This window comes from Canis lupus, chromosome 18 (genome assembly GCF_003254725.2).
Source record: "Canis lupus dingo isolate Sandy chromosome 18, ASM325472v2, whole genome shotgun sequence".
Taxonomy (NCBI): Eukaryota; Metazoa; Chordata; class Mammalia; order Carnivora; family Canidae; genus Canis; species Canis lupus.
In genome coordinates, this window is record NC_064260.1 from 430,801 (window position 1) to 446,933 (window position 16,133).

The window sequence follows — 16,133 nt, forward strand, 5'->3', positions numbered from 1 at the left end:
TGTGTGTGTTTGTTGTAGTTTTTGTTATCTTTAGTTTTGCAAAGAGAAAAAGAAAACTATGAATTTCAGTCAATGTGTGTGTGTGTGTGTGTGTGTGTGTGTGTGTGTTTTGACTGTCAACATTCCAAAAAGCCTTGGAAGATTCTTGGAGAGTTTTGACAAGATAGGTTGTCTAGTGTTTCAATAGTCTTACAGTGTTTCAAAGAAACAGCGCCTCATTCTATTAAAAAAGAGAAAAAAATGGCCATTGGACATATATAATGTGGAAAAGGCAATGCCCTAAAACTCAATAATAAGGCAGCAAATGTCTCTAATAAAAATGGGCAAAATATTTGAACCAACACATCACAATGTAAGAGGCACAAATAGCCAATAAGCACATAAAAATGCCCACCATTACGAATAACAAGTGGAATGCAAATTAAAACTCAATGAGATTTTAGTACATGACTCCTAGAATATCTAGCACTAAAGATATTTCTCCAAAGAAGACATCCAATGGCCAATGGGTATATGAAAAAATGTTTGGTCCTGATGTTCATCACCAGGGAAATGCAAATCAAAAACCACTGAGAGTGAGAGTTATCATCTTGCACCTGCCAGGGCAGCCAGGAAGTGTGGGTGAGGAGTAGAAATGGGAGCCCCTGAACACTGTTGGAAATACAAAATGGTGCAGCTGCTGTGGAAGACAGTATGGGGGTTCCTCAAAGAATTAAAAATAAGGCCACCATAAGATCCAGCAATCCCACTTTTGGACTATTTTGGACCAAAATCCCACTTTTGGACTATTTTGGACCAAAATAATTGAAATTAGGGTCTTGAGGAGACACTGGAAATCTCACAAATGTTGGCAGTGGCATAAAAGTGGTGAAACCCCTTATAAGTTCTGACAGATTCTTCTTAAATTTATACCTACGTTATGACCCAGCAATTCTACTGTTCGGTATTCCTAAGAAATGAAAGCATCTGTCTGCATAGACCTGTCCAAAAATACAACGTTCATAGCAACTGTCCAGGGAGAGGGCGATATTCTTCATCTCAGAGGGATAGGCGCTCCGTGCTAAGTACATTTTGTCAAAACTCACTGATGACATCAGTTTTTGCGTGCTACGGTTTCTGAATTTACTTCGAAGAAACTTCGTAAGTAATAAACACCGAAGTCCAGTTAATGACATGCATGCTGAAGTTTTTAGGTGCAAAGTATACTAACGTCTGAAAGTTACACTGACATACGTTTAAAATGAGTTTGAATATTGGATAGGGGAGGTAATGGATGGGTAGCTGTCATATTAAGGCAAAACCATGCAGTTATAATTATAGAATCTAAGCGCTGGGTGTCTTGAGCATTCACTGTCTCAATTTTTGTGTAGGCTTTAAGATTTTCATGACAAAAATGCTTGAAAAAATAATCAGTTTGCACTGAATACTGTCTCCCCCTCAGAACAGGTTACACAGAGATAAACTCACAAGTGATGGCTTATTTTGATTACAGTTATTTCCACAGGTGCCAGATGATAATAACTAAACAGAAATATTTTCTCCAAATCTTATGTGAATGTTTTTATTGCTATGAGGCCATGTCTCACTTCTTCGTTTGTTGTATCAAGAGTTTTCCTAAACATCAAACAGCTACTATAACTTAAGTTTTCCCTTGTATTTATTTTAAAGTACTTTCAGACTCCGAAAAAGTGTCCAACATAGTACAGCGAGTAGCCATACACCACTCGCTCGGCTTCCCCTCGTGTTAATACCTGACGGCAGTACAGGCATTAAAAGCAGGACATTGACGTTCCAACAGTCCTGTCAACTAAACTGTGGATCTTATTCCTATTTCTCCAGTTTTTAAGTTCCATTATTTTCCTCTGTACAATTATGAATTTAACCACATGTATGGAAATGTGTTAACTATTAACGCAATCAGGGCACAGAGCAGGGTCATCATGCCTAAAGATACCCCCTCTGCTCGCCTTCAAACCCTGGCGACCACTAACCAGGTTGCCATGACTATACTTTTGTTGGCCCACAGTGTATTTCACATCCGTCCAATTCTGCACGTATACCAACAGTTCATTGTCTTCATTTTATTTTGTAAAAATTTTAAAGGACAACCCAACTAAAATTAGAGTCGGGAAGGCCTGTAGGAGGAGCCTCACCTCCACTCCCCACGGATTATCCCAAACGGGAAGAGAGGCACCTTGCGACTGGCTTGGGCAGGAGGAGGGAAGAGGTCCTTGGCGACTGGCAAGCGCTGAAGCTCAGCGGGGAGAATCCCCGGAGCCCACCCGAACTCCTACTTTCCTCCGGGATCTCTCTTGTTTCCTTTGCTAATGACTTCCTGCCCCCTCCTCCCCCATGTAAACGCCTTTCTTTTATGTGACTCCTCGTGTTTCTCTCTGCTTAATGAATGAGGTGCTGCTGGATTCAAGAACCGTTTGATAAAGATCTTCCTGAATTTGAATTTTCAGTTGATTTTTTTTTTTAACCGATCGGTGGCAGCCGTGGGATCCAAGTGAATTTCTGCGGGGGCTCAGAAATGAGGAGAAATGCAGGCTTGGTTCTGCCAGAGCTTGGAGCTGATGTCTTGCCCTGTCCGAGGGCCTCTGCTGAGCTCCTCGGGATTGTCCTCTGCTCCGGGCTGAGCGTGAGATCCCAGTCTGGTTGGCTTTCCTTTACAAAGCGGGTGCTGCAGCTCGAGCTGGCAGGGGATTCTGCTCCGAGGCAGTGGAGCTGAGCCCCTTATCTTGCAGATGGTGATTCCAGGGGTGTGGACCCCGAGCCCTCAGCTCCGCCCTGGGCTCCACCCTCAGAATTGCTGACAGTTTAGGGGCAGTATTTAGCTGACAGCTTGCTTGGAAACTCTCTGCAGTCCCAATTCCTGAGGCCCTGTGGGGCTCAGTCCTCCCCCCCTTCCAGATCATTAGGGTAGCTCCAGGGAACCTGGAAGAAATGGAGTCCTTCACGTCCAGGGAGTTGACTGTGCCACCTCCTGTCACACCTGCTTGCTCTACGTGTGCCATGGCTAATCTCTGAAGCTGCGGATATTTAACAAGAAGGCAAGATTTTACTAAAAATAACCCAAAATGACAATGACCAATATGGGGAACATTCTAATTAGACAAGGTGGCTCATTTAAGAAATATGCTGGAGAGCAAGGGATCCCCAACTGGATGGGCGGGCTGGTGCCTACGGTCACTGGCGTGTGGAAGCTTACAGAAGGCTTCAAGATTCCAAAATGGCTTCATTCAAAGACTCGTTACAAATGCTACTGAAAAATTTAAGGCATGACATGTAGCTAAAAACAAAGACAATAGGAAGGACAAGACTGAGTCTGCAGCCCCCCATCCTTTACCACCTGAGTGCTCACGTCCCCCTCATTCTCGGTCTGAGCTGCCTTTCCTCTGTGAAGATGTGGTTGTGGACAAAGCTCTCCAGGTGTCCTTCTCCTCCCCCCCCTCCCCCCGGTCTAAAAATAGCTGTAATGAATTTCCTAAACCAAGGGAGGAAACTCAGATGAGTTTTTGAAGAGTTCAGGGTCATTGTCAGGGCCTTTGACCCCGGGGTGCCAGATAGTTATCAGCTCAGACTTGGTAGGACGTGGGGATGCCTGTGCAGGAAGCAAAATGGCAAGAACCCCAAATAATACTCAAGATCCTTGACCTGGGAGGGCTTGAAAAATGCAGCTGACCTTTTATAAGCCATTCCTCGAGGCTCCCTCATGCTCATTGGTCTATTATTCGAACATATGAACAAAAGAAAGAGGAACCTGTGGCAGCCTTTAGAGCCTGTTTGGAAGCTCTCTTTTCACAGCGTTCAGGGCTCTACACAATGAGTAGGGTCAGCCAGCCTGCTCTGGCTGCCCTCTTTGTAAATGGATTAGCTCTGGATATTAGTGGATGGGACAAAAGGCAGAAAATAGGATGGGAGGCCACAGCCTGATTGAATCTGTGACCACAGCTGAGCAGTTTTGAAAGGATCCCGGAGCAAGATCGCAAGCACAAGTCCGCCAGGCTGAGAGCTTTATAGCTCGCACAGCTCCGGGCCAGAGACCCAAAATAACATCTAGGCCTTCCACACTGCACACCCCAAGGGGACCATCTTCAAAGACATGGTCCAGAGATCAATGTCACAGCTCTAATCAACTGGGACACAGGAAAAGAAGTTGCCCTCAAAGGTCCTATGCAGATTCTTCAAGTGTCCTCACATCTACCTCCAGGGGGGCCCTCACGTGGGACCCTCCCATGGCTGCCAGGGCCCCAGGGGGTTCTCAGCCAGATGATTACCAGTAATTCCCCTAAACAGCTAAGGATAAACAAAAATTAATGTTGATGGAAAACCTTGCCACTCTAGCTGACACCAGAGCTACGCTTTCTCCCTGAATCCGCACCCTCATGGAACAATACATGTCTCTGAGTGAAAGGTTTCCACACTGGGTGCATCAGATGAAGTTCAGAGATAATTTTTATCTCAACCAATGTGATGACTCTGGGATCTTTTCCTGGAAAACATCCCTTTGTGCTGTGTGACACAGCCCTCGCCAATTTGTTGGGCAGAGAGCTCCTTTGTAAATGAAAAAGAGCTAATCTGTTTTGCTTCCAGGGGATACCTCACCATAGAGTTTCCTGAACCCAATCTTTTATGTTTCTTACAATCTGTTCTAGACATAGAACAGGAAAAAGTTCAACAAAAGTCTCTAAATTTAATCGAGGTGCCAGATAATCTGCGGGATACCCCCAATACTGACATTTGGAGAAGAAGTGCAGAACCTATAAAAATTAAAATGGACATAAGTAAGCATCGCCCTGTGTCACCTCAATATGCATTAAGCCCAAGGCCACACCAGCCCCGATGCCCACAGCGGAAGGCTGCATTGCCCAGGGGCTAACCCACACCGGCCTCCGAAACAGGCCAGTCTCGCAAGCCTGGAAGACTAACGAGCAGGGTGGTGATTTGTCCAGGACTTGAGAGCCACCAACAAGATAGCTTTTCCCTGTTCCCTAGTAGTTCCAAACCTGGACACCCGCCTGTCCTGAGTTCTTCCAGGCTCACGGTCACTGTTGGGGACCTAGGTTCGGCCGTCTCCAGCATCCTATGGACCCCAACAGCTGATCTCTGTTTGCTTGACCTGGAACAACCAGCACTGTACCAGATAGTCAGGCCTCCGGAGTCCGCTGATACCCCTTCTTACTTCCCAAATGCTCCACCAAGAGTGAAGCACCTCCAGGAGCCCTGGGGGAAATTGGCCCTCTGCGCTGTGTAGATGACCTCTTGCTGTGCTAGTCACTCCAGAGGCTTCCATAAAACATTCTGTTTATTTGCTGCAATAGTTTGCTGAAGAAGAACATGAGGTTGCTAAGGAAAGATTACAGTCATCTCCAGACGCGGTAGCTGGGTCACAGCGGAAGCACTGAAGGGATCCGGCTATCTCCAAAAAGAATTAGGCTGATCCAAGGGTTCCTGGGGCCCACAACGAAGCAACAGCCTCAGGGGCTCCCAGGCCGGGCTGCATACAGTAGACTACGGCTTCCTAATTCTCCTCTGCGGACTTACTACCCTTCAGCTCCCAAAGCCCTTCCTTGGGAAGACAAACATGAATAAACAAGAGTAAAACAAGCGCTACGAGAGCCACCGACTGCAGGGCCAGCTGACTGTTCAAGGCCGTCCACCTCGTTGTGCCTGAAAGGGACCCCGGGGCCCTGGGGGCGCTCGCTCAGCCAGGAGCCAGGAGCCGTCAGCCTGTGGGCCTGGGGCCTGTTCTGCACGCAGCCCTCCTGGGCTCGCGCCCACCCACCGGCCGGGAGGCTACGGCCACGGCTCCGGAGCTGGTGGAGGCCTCAGAGATCTGACCCAGGAAACAACATTTAGTCACAGAAGCCTCAACTCTGAATCGGTTCAACATTTCCCCGCAAGCAGAGGAGCCTCCTAGAGATGCTTCAGCTTTCCCCACCGAGTCTGCGTCTGAAACGCAACGTCCTCAACCCTGCAACGTTACCACCCCCGGCTGAGGAAGGCGAGCTCCATGGGGGTGAGGTAGTAATGCCCCGGTTCACGACACCGTGTCCTGGTTTACCAGATGCCCCTTTCACTAGTGCTGATCTAACTCTGTTGGTCGATAGGTCGGTCACACAGTAAAAATGCAAAGGGGAACTTCCAAGCTGGTTAAGGCTGTTACTACACCCGGTAGGAACCACTTCAGAAGAGAAATCTCCCACAGGCTAAGTCAGCCCGAGAGGAGGAGCTTCAGGCCCTCCCGGGACATGACAAATTGTTCATACTCATCTGGCAGCCAGCATGCCTTTGGGATCGTCCATAATTTGGGGATGTTATGGAAACAAGGGGTTTTCTTGCGTCCTCTCTGACCCCAATCAAAAATGGTACGACGAGTAAACCATCTTCTTACCGCGATTCCCTTACTTCTAAAGTCTCTGTCTTCAAAACGGAGACACTGAAAAGACAACCTGCACATCAGGGACCCGCCCTGGCTGCCCGTCATGTAGCGGCAGCGGCGACTGAAGCCATGAAGCCGTGGCAGCTGCGGGTGAAGTCCACTCACTTCTGGCCCCCCCCGGCCCGACCTTTGCCGGCCTGCTGTCCCTGCAACATGCAACACTCTGCTGCCGAGCCAGGGAGAGTAAGGAGGGGGAATGGCTGTGAATCAAATGCGTAATCGAACTCGGGGAAACCCACGACGGCCGTGTGGTTCTTCCTGGCTCCCTGAAAACACAACTTATTTTTTGTTTGTTTGTTTATTTATTTATTTATTTATTTGCCCACCATGGTGTAATTAAGATGACTCAAAGTGACTCAAAGTATGAAGCTGACATTGGTGGGGAGGCTTTTTACAAAATTGCCAAAACAGCCTGCTTGCAATATCTGACTTGACGGGTCTGTAATTCCAGAAAAACCGTTTCTGTCGCCAGAGCCCTCAGACCCCCCCTCCCCTTTCTGGGTACTTTGAGCTCCTGCAGCTGGACTTCATTCAGCTACACTTAGCATATGGGTTATCGATACGTTCTTGCTATTGCAGGTGTGTGTCTGGAGGACTTGAAGCCTCCCGTTGCCTCCACAGTGGCAAAGAAATTTTTGGAGAACATATTTTCCCCTTGGGGTCTACGCTCCACAGTCTCCAGTAATCGAGGCCGCCACTTCACTGGGCAAATCACACAAGCTTTAATGAAAGCGTCATATGCTTCCTGCAATTATCCTTGTCCCCGTTGCCCTTAATCATCAGGCAAGGTCTAGAGAATAATGGGATCCTCAAACTTGTAGCTCCTAAGCTTGCTACAGAGACGGACTTTCCTGGCCTAAAGGATTGCTTCGGTCTCGCTGACTGTTTGCAGCACCCACTTTGGGAAACACAAACTCTCTCCTCATGAGATCATCGCCAAGACCAATCTCTCCTGGTAGACAACGTCTACGGATCCTTGATCATGACCAGCTACTCTAAGTCCCGAGTGTCTTATGCCCAAGCCTATCAGCAACAGGCTAAAGAGGCTTCCCCAGATCCTATTCTGAAGGATCCTCTTGTTCACCATCTGGTCCTGGTGGCTGGGTGTCTTGGGAATGTCAACAGAGGAGGACAATCTCTGAACCCTTTGAAAGGGACCCCAAGTGCTTCTGACACCGATACTGCTACAAAACCAAAAGGTATTGGGCCTTGGACACACATAGCACAGCCCAAGAAGGTTTCACCCGACATCTGGTGCCACGCAGGCTCTGGAGACCTCCAAAGCCAATGGATGCGGAAGAGAAGTAGCTGACGTGGAGGTGGGCCGCTTCCACCCAAGATCACAGAGCAAGATTTCATACTTCTACTGAACGTGACACCCTTCCTTCTTTCTCCCCTTCACTCTGACATTAGCCTGGGAGGAGAACGCCCTCCCCTCTCCCCCACATCCCCCAGTTATCGAGGTCGGATATGGTCCTGCTCCCTAAGAAACCTCTCTAGCAGCACTTGTCTTTGCAAGACATGTAGGTAGCTCTCTACGTCAGGTTAGGGGAGTCTCTTTCACATGCATTAAAAATCTGACTAATCCCCTGGCTTAACTGAGTAGGAGCAGTGCTCCCTAGAGATGACTTGTGTCATAAGGTGGTGCTAGCTCAGCACTCCGAGCTGCTGCACTTATGACTTTGACAAAAATACAGACTTTGGATAAGAAATGCTCAAGTGCTCTGCCTTTTACCTTTCCTTGCTACTCATCTGTGGACTCCAGTGGCTTCTGGTTCATACACTTTCTCTCTGACATGGGACGTGACCCCCAGGGAAGCTCCTTCCTGGCATCAGGGACAGAGGCTGCCCCATTTGGATAACCCCACTCCAGAACAGTGATGCTTTCAGAGAAAGCTCTTGATCAAAAGGGGGAAAGTGAAAACTGATATAGGATACCCCAGTTAAAATTAGAGCTGGGAACCCAGCAGGGGGTGGCCTCACACCCTACCACTGCTCCTGAAGTATCCCGAACAGGATGAGAGGTACCTTGCTTCTCCAAAAGAGGTGTCACTACTCTCCTACCCTGGTAGAAGAAGACTCTCCTCTGGGTCCCAAAACGGGAAATTCTGCAGCTCGGCCAATGGGAACACATCATCACCCTGAACCCTCACTTCGCTCCAACGAACTTCCATTTTCCCTTTGCTAATAACAAATAAATCCCATTTCTTTTTCTATTAAAGCTTTCCGCTTTGTATAACTCCTCAGAGTCGTTCTCTGCTCGCTAGATGACAGTCTACCTGATTTGTGAATTACTTGAAAAAGCCAATTAGATCTTCAAATTTATTCAGCAGAATTTTGTTTCACAATTTAGTCCGTTGTATGATATGTGGCATGGATATTTCGCTTCATCTACAGGAGGGCATTTGGGTTCTTTCCAGTTTGGGCTCTTATTACATGTAGAACTAAGGCAAATATTCACATACAGGTTTTTATGTAAACACAAGTGTTCTTCAGGGCAAATATCCTGATGTTGACTATGGTTCATGATGTATATGGTAAGTGTAGGCTTGACTTTTAGGAAACTGCCAAAGTGTTCTTTGGGTAAGAATGGTTGTGCAATTTTCTATTCCCATCAGCATTTTATGAAAGATCCAGTTGCTCCATATCCTTGGCAATACTCGGCATCATCAGAATGTTTTAATCTTAGCCATTCTGATAGGCAATCTGATAGAAGCATCTCATGGTGGTTTTGGTTCCCACTTCTTTAATAGATAATGATGGTGAGAAACCTTTCATTTAGCTTATTTCTTATCCACATATTCTTTTAGGGGAGGTATCTGTCCATTTTCGTCCATCTTTTCTCTGTCTCTTTTTCTTTTTTACCTTTTATCCAGTTTCTAATTGTATTATTTGTTTTTTATTATGGTTGAGTTCACAGAGCTTTTTATATTCTCTCTCTCTCTTTATATATATATATACACATATATATTATATATATTTATATATTCTATATATATTTTTATATTTATATAAATATATAATATATATTTATAATATATTTATATAATATAAATTTATAATATATATTTATATATTATAAATTTATAATATATTTATATATTTATATTATAAATTTATAATATAAATTTATAATATATATTTATATATTCTAGATACCCATATTTTGAAATATTTTGTATTTTCTTCTAGTTTATGCTTTATTTTTCACAATTTTAGGAATATCTTTCACAGAATGAACATTTTTAGTTTTAATAAAGTCTAATTTATTACTTCTTTTTTCTGTGTATGCTGCTTGGGTGTCAAGTTGAAGAACTCTTCGTCTAAACTTAAGTCATAAAGATCTGCTCCTCTGTTTTCTTCCACAATTTTTATTTTCATTTTATTTTTTAAAGATTTATTTATTTTAGAGAGAGCACATGCATCTGCAAGTGGTAGGGGAGGGGCAGAGGGAGAGGGAGAGAAACTCAGGCAGACTCTGCACTGAGCGTGGAGCCCAACGTGGGGCCTGAGATCATGACCCGAGCTGAAATCAAGAGTCAGGTCCTTAACCTACTGAGCTACCCAGGCCCCCTGGTTCTTCTTGTTTTATTGTCTATCGCTTTGTTAAATATTAATTCATTCCAAGGGTGTTCACTGTTGCTTGTTGGAGCACTTATGTGAAAGGTACTGTAAAGTCCTTGCCAGGTAATTCTGTGTCACCTTGGTGTGGGCATCTATTAGTTTGTTTTCAAATCAGAGTCAATCCTGATATATCAAGTGATTTTGAATTATTTCCTGGGTATTTTGAGTATTAGGTTGTCAGACTCTGGCTCCTGTTTAAAACTTCTTCTCTTTATCAAGAACTTAACCCATGTAGGTTTAGCACATACATCTGGGCCCTCTTTTCTAGGCTGTGTTGAGTGTCAATTTAATTTTCTGCAGAATTGTTTCTTTTATTATGCCTACCTATGTGGATTTTAAAGACAGATAAGAAATATGCGCTCTATTCTACACTGTGGTGCAGTTCTTTAGGTTTTTAGCACGTTGATTTGGTGTGTTCTAGGGAGACTTCACCCAGAAATTTAAGGAATTCCTTTCTATGGCTGCCTCTCCATTTTGTCATCTTTACTCTTTACTTGTGTGAGAAAAGGACTCTGATACTTTGCAAGATTTTTCTAATGCAGAGCAGGGATAGCAGACAACATCCCACCCCACAGTGTCTCCAGCTACAGTGTATGTGGGGAGCAGAAGGGACGCCCCTTCATTTATCTCTGCTAAGAACAGAAAGGGAATAGTTATGGGTCCTTAACTGGTGAGTTAGTGGGGCGAGGGGGCAGCTTTTCTTGCATGTCACTTACCTGAAATATGGTGGGTGTAGTCAAAATGGTTCTATCCTGCAAGGCCATCCTCTTCCTGATACCCTGGCAAGAATGGGCTTTCCATGTTTTTTATTTTTTAATTTTTTAATTTTTTAATTTTTTTTTATTCTCTGCATTTGTTGGCAGGTTTGGGTAGTGGACTGCTGTAGCACCCACACTGGGATATATGGGTGGCAACAAACAAACCAATGGGAAAGACATGTAATCAAAGAACCTTGGGGAACTCATGACTAGCTGTTTCTTGAATCCTGAGGTCCCTCTGTGTCCTTTTCTCTGCCTTTCATAGTCTTAACATAGTGACTTTGTGTGTCCTGTCCAGGGTTCCTAGTGCAAAGGTAGGGCGAAGAGTCTTTTACCATGTCTTGGCCAAACCTGGAAAAACTGAGTTCTGCTTTTCCTCTAAATGACAGCAATAAAAATCAGATATAAGGTAGATAAACTTGTACCTGCTCAAACTATTATCGTATAGACAGTTGCAACTGCCTGGGATTTGTCATGGTTTGGAGTTAATTTCCTTTAATAGTTAATCTGCAGGTGAATTGCTCCACCCGAATAATTAGTGTGGGAGATTAAGCACCACCATCCCCATCACCACCACCATCATCACCACCCACCATGTCTGCCACAACCACCAACAAAAGAGTGGCACCCCGTGAGCCACATTTTCTGAATCCACCATCTCTTTTTGCTGTTCCTTTCTCGCTCAGAGAAGGAGGAGATCTTCTAATGTCACAATTTAAAAGAATAATCATCCTTCAACAGCCTGCAACTGGTACTGGATTTCCTTTTGGTGAAAGGGAGCCTTGTCCTGACGTCTGCCTGCCATCATCGTCTTCCACTTACCTGAGCTTTACCAAATTATAGGAGAGATGGATGTGAGCTTCAAGATCGACTTTACATCTCCCTCAAGATACTTTACAGGTGGATGCCCTATGGAGTAGCAATGCTCTAGCATATTTTGATCACATAGACAATTCTACTGGAGACCGATGCTCTAGAACCTCTTCGACTTTAATTCCCAAAAGGTAGCTTTCTGACCTGAAATCGCTTCCTTTTCATAACTTGCATACTTGTGTTTCTGTACTGCAAATTACCCATAGATATTTTACCAGTCACTGCTCAGAGCACATGTATTTGGAAGGTCAAAGGCACTGGAGTCAGAAAGGTCTGAGTTAAACTTGTGTTTAGTAATTGACAGACACCTGACATGACATTTCAACTTACTCTACATATCTGAGTCCCAAATTTATTATCTGTAAAGTGGAGACAACGAAGTTTAACACATAACGTTTATGTGAGAATTACGGAAAATTAATTTGTAAAACCCTGGAGACATATATGCCCAGTTATACAAAAGCTAATTGTTTCCAATCCTGGCTCATGTGGAGATTCTTGTTAGAAGGAGAGAGAGAGGGAGGTGGAGAACAAGCGCCCTGAGGGTTATGTTTGTCTGAGAACTGTATTTAGCTACCACCGCTGCCGAAGCGTATTTCTCTCACTCTGTGGAAATTTTATTTCTCTTTGGATCCAAGCATGAAGCTTCACATTAATGTATATTGAATTCTATCCCACTAGGTTAATCCTATTACTTAAGCCTTTGAAGAACTTCCCAATCCTCACAGGAGTGGGGCTTTATGTGCCCCTTCACAATAACTAACGAGCCGATGATGGTCTTCTATTGCTGAGCCCAGTGAAGATGTAAACCTCAAGCAAGGTCACAGGTGTAGGTGCATCCTGGGTCAATGAAGCCCCGTCCTTCCTTGCCCCAGCTGAGAGCCCGCTGTCTTTATTCTGCACTCTGATCGCGCACATGGCAAACCAGATCCAAGCAACTTGCAACTTTTCCCGAGATTCCTCTTTCTAATGATAAATGATAGTTACGTCCCAGCAAACGTGGTGCTAATTTTTCATTACTATAACAGAATAGTGGTCCCCGAAGACGTCTACCTCCGAATCTCTGGAACCCATGGTTATGGTTCCTTGTGTAGTGAAAGGAACAAGGCAGATGTGACTGAGTGAAGGACTTGGGATGGGGCGACCATCTTGACTATCTAAGTGGTCAAAGATTCCCATAAGGTAAGAAGGAAGGAGAGAGACAGGGATTTGAAGAGGCCATACGGCTTTCTTCGGAGATGCAAGGACATGCCCCGAGCTGAGGGACACAGCGGGTGTCTGGGGGGGGGGGTGTAGTCAAGGACAGTGGCTCTCCCCTGGAGCCTCCAGAAACAGCTCAGCCCTGCCAACATCTTTGTTTTAGCCCCAGTGGAATATATTTTTGCATTCCTGACCTCTGGGACCGTAGGAGAACCCATCTGTGTTGTGCTTGTGAGAATGCATCTTGGACACAATGAGAAACTAATACAGATCTTGTGGCAAAGCTTCACTGCCCCGCGATCTGGTTTTGTTGGGACAGAGTCCTGCCTCACAGCCGCAGTTTGCTCGGGTGTTGGGGGGACCTTGCTACACATCGGTTCTGGGTCAGGGGCTTCTATTAGATTATTTCATTTATTTTCCACGACAAACGCATTGTTTTCCACAACAAGTCAGAATCACTATCCCAACTTTAAGAAATAAGAAGAAAAGTTTTGGAAAGTCAGCGATTTACTGATCGCTGCAAAGCCAGGGGCCCCAGGCACATTCTCTGCCCTCGGTGCATGGCGCTGGACCACCTTGCACACAGGTACCTCAAACAACCCACAGACCTGCCCGTTCTTTACCAGGAGGGTCAGGATGCGTTGCTCTGCCCCAAAGTATTTGAACGTGGTGTCATGTTATAAAACAAAGAGATTTCTCAACTGGAAAATGACATGATGTGATAAAAAATTAACGCACGAGGAGAAACAAGTTCAAGTTAGGGTCATTCACTTGACTTTTTGTGAGCCCCGATTCTAGTTCTACTTCTTTGTTATAAGGTGGTGACCCTGAAATTGCCCTACATATTTCCTACAGAAGTGCTGAGGCATTTTAGTGAGAAAAAGTATGTAGAAAGTTTTTATTTTATGAGATAATTTACATGTTTATCTCATTATTATTATAATTTAAGGAATTATGAGTATCTTTTTAATTCCCTATATGTACAGCCATTTCTAGGGGTGGGAGGCTCACAAATGTTACAGAGCAATGATAAAGATGGCAATATTTGTGTTTCCTAATTATCCACATTGAAAAATTAGTGCTACTTTGGAATTAATGAAATACTGGATTGCCCAATTAAGGTGAGTGTTAAATTCATCAAATGAGCATTGTCTGCGCACCAATGTTTCCCCAGTGAGCACAGGCGATTTCACTGGAATAGTTACACATATTAAACAAAATTTATAGCTACCTCTGCGATGTTTTTGCTAAAATTGATAGGAGAGAGCTTACCTAATTACAGGTATTATGACTTTTTCAACTTCTAACTGCCATGTATCCCAGGGCCACAGCCACCCCGGGTGCTGGGGGCACTGCCTCTGAATTTCAGCAGGAAAAGTCTTCTGTTTTTGTTTTTTGTTTTTTTTCTTTTTTAAATAGGAAGAAAATGTGAATTTTTTTTTTTTTTTGACCCGGTGGCTAACATCCTCAAGCAACTGGCAACTCTCTCCTGGGAGGAACTGAATGTTCTGTCCCTTGTGGTTTCAGCTCCTTTTTGAGCGAATCCCGCAGCCTGGGTGCGGGTGTGGCCCAAGGGGACCGAGCGGCTCCTGAGGATGCGAGGCGCGGATACTGGGAGAAGCCACTCCCGGCAGAATCTGAAATAATTCTAACGGGAGAGCCGCAGAATTGTTAGGGCAGGAAATAGCAGGAAAAGCGGGAAAATGGAAATTGTGTATTTTAAAAGAGAAGCATTTAGAACCGTTTGAAGGCCGCAGAGATGTCACTGGACTGCGAGGGGACCAGAGGAGTACAGCCCGGGAGCCGGCCGTGGGGCTGAGGCCCCGGAGCACCTGCAGCGCCCGCGGGTCTCGATGTGTTTGCCACCTGGGGGACTGCGGTCCTCGGGCTGCGTCCAGCGGCTGGGAGCAGGGGTGTCCCCATGAAGCCGGGTGGTAACCCTGACACCAGAAGGGGCGCTAGTGCCCAGCTAGGTCTTCCCACTAGAAATGCCACTGGTGTCCTGGGCGCTGACTTTGGGGTGGATGCACATTGTTTTATACTTCTTGGAGGAGAGGGAATCTGTCGGAGCGCAGAGGGTCTCCGGAGACATCTGTAGGACCCGGCGGGGGGGGGGGGGGGGGCGGGCTGGGGCAGCTGAGGGATCGAGGCCCTCTGCCCTTGGACTTTCCTGCCCATGCCGGACACTGGAGTCACTCCAGTCTTACCCGGTCAGTGACCTACAAACGTGCCCCTGCGTCTTCCTAATCATCTCAGCAAGTGTTTGCGGACCGTCAGCGCTGAGCCCCGGGCTGCATCGGGAGGCGGGCAGTCCCACGGGACAGCCGGGTGCCACACACTTGGGACTGTGAATCGAGCAAGCTCAGGGAAGAAGGCTTCGAGGACCGTCCTCTGGTGGCTGTCAGCTGCAGGGGCCTCTCCTCCTGGCGTCCCCTGGCTTCCCTGGTCCCTTTAGCCAAGAAAGTACACCTGGGCAGGAGGACTCCGAAGGAGGACCCAGAGCCCATTACTCCCACGAGCATCCCCGGGTCCGTGGACTCGTCGCTGCGGAAAGTCCACCTTGCACCCCGAGCGCCTACTGTGCGCCAGACCCGAGGACCGCCCGGAACAAGCGAAGGGCGCACGCGTTCTGGCCAGACCTGCGCCAACCTCTGGCCACCAGGTGCGGCTCGGTAGGACGCCTTGTTCGCGGGCCGGGCGATGCGCAACCTGCTCCGTCCGCTGGAAGCTGTCTGGCTTTCGCCCGTGGAGCCGATGGAAAGTGCCAGAGTGAGGTTGACCGCCTCTCCCCACACTGCTCCCTGGGGAAGTGGCCTTCCTGGAAGTCTGCAGTTTTATTTATTTATTTAAAAAGGCTTTTTATTTATTTATTTGAGAGAGAGAGAGAGAGAGCTCAAAAGCAGGGGGAGGGGCAAATTCCCCCCTGAGCAGGGAGCCCAACGTGGGGCTCGATCCCAGGCCCCCAGATAATGACCTGAGCTGAAGGCAGACACTGAATCCACTGAGCCACTCAGGTCCCACCAGTTGGGTACACAGTTGGCGCTCAAAGAGGTGCAGAAGCCCAGAGCGAGGGAGGCAGGGAGCCCCGTGGAACACCCCACGCTTTCAGCTTCCCCAGTGCGGGGAACCCTGGGTGAAGAAGACGTTGGTGAGTTCAGATGCCAGCACAGGTGTCGCAGGTATTCCAAGAGGTGACGGAGGACTGGTGCCTGAAGCTCAGGAGGCGGGCATCG